The following is a 1,345-nucleotide window of genomic DNA, read 5'->3' as shown; positions in this document are numbered from 1 at the left end:
ATTACTCATTATGACCACTTTTTGAACCGTCGTCTTTTCTTCTCTCTCATATTTCTTCTCTCTCTACTCTTACCTATAAATATGAGATTTCTTCTTCACTTTTCTCTTTACGCTTTCAAAAATCATTAGACGAAACTCTGCTAATATTTTTCCACAGCAAGAACACTCTTCAAACACTTTCTTTTCGACCTTTCCTCTTCATTCACAAAGGTCAGGATCTTTTTCTTTTCTTTTTCTTTGTTATAAGAAATCTGTTTAATGTTTTTAAGAACCTTGTTCTCTTAATGCATTAAACTAAGGATTTTTAATCATTTCATTCTTGATTAAAAAAAATTATGTTTTTTCATACACATTCTACTTGAAAAGCCCTAATTTTTTTATGGTTTTTTCAAAAGAAGTTTTTCCTTGTTTAAAAACTTTTTCTACATTCTTTAACCATATATTCTTGGTACATTTCTAACCCTTCATATTCCTGTTTATATTGTTTATTTAACAAATATAGATGGCTGCCAAGAACGTCAACTTCATCATTGACGAGATCTCCATCAAGGCCAATAACCATCTTGCCTTGTTAGAGATACCCCCCACAATAGCCTTCTACCAAGACGCGGCTGACTTTCTCAAACAGTCGTCTCTCGGCTATGCTCTCAACCATGAGCCTCTCATGGTTAAGGAAATACTCCAGCAGTTCTGGTACACTGCTGAGGTCGTTGAGGTCCAAGACGAAGCTGGACGAACAATGGAGCAAATCCACTTCACCTTCAACCGTATGGAAGTGAACTTCGGGGTTTCTACACTCCGCTCAGCTCTCCGTCTACCAAGGGGTCCCTTCACCAGTGAACCCTCCACCGCCGAGATCATCTCCTTCCTTGATGCCATTGGCTACCAGTGGCCAATGAAGAAGGACTCCAGCGCTCCTCTCAAATCCCTGACGAAGATTGAGAAAAACAGGATGTCAGCTGTCTGGCAATACCTGTTTTCTCACTTCATCCAGTGCATGGGTGGAAAGACTGGCGGTCAGGACCAGGCCTCCAGGATTGCCTTGATCATAGGCGTTTCTGCGATTTAGCGTCGCAATATAAATTATGTTGCGGTCATTTTTGATGACCTGGTGCTAAAGCTGAACAAGCGCCAGCCAGAAAAAGTGGTGCCTTACACCAGGTTTCTTTCGATGGTATTGACTAAAATCTTTAAAATTCTTTATCCTAAAGAAGGAAACCTTCCAGCATTTAGGCTTGGATCCAGGATTCTGGAACATAAGCTGAGGGACAGTGATGTGCACTCTCTTTTATTGCCATCACTACCTCTTCCTCTCAGGTGACAAGGAAAAGGGAAACCCCCCCCC

The sequence above is a fragment of the Cynara cardunculus genome, assembly GCF_001531365.2.
Source record: "Cynara cardunculus var. scolymus isolate 2C chromosome LG 12, CcrdV1, whole genome shotgun sequence".
In the NCBI taxonomy this organism is placed as follows: Eukaryota; Viridiplantae; Streptophyta; class Magnoliopsida; order Asterales; family Asteraceae; genus Cynara; species Cynara cardunculus.
Note: the sequence above shows the minus strand (reverse complement) of the source record.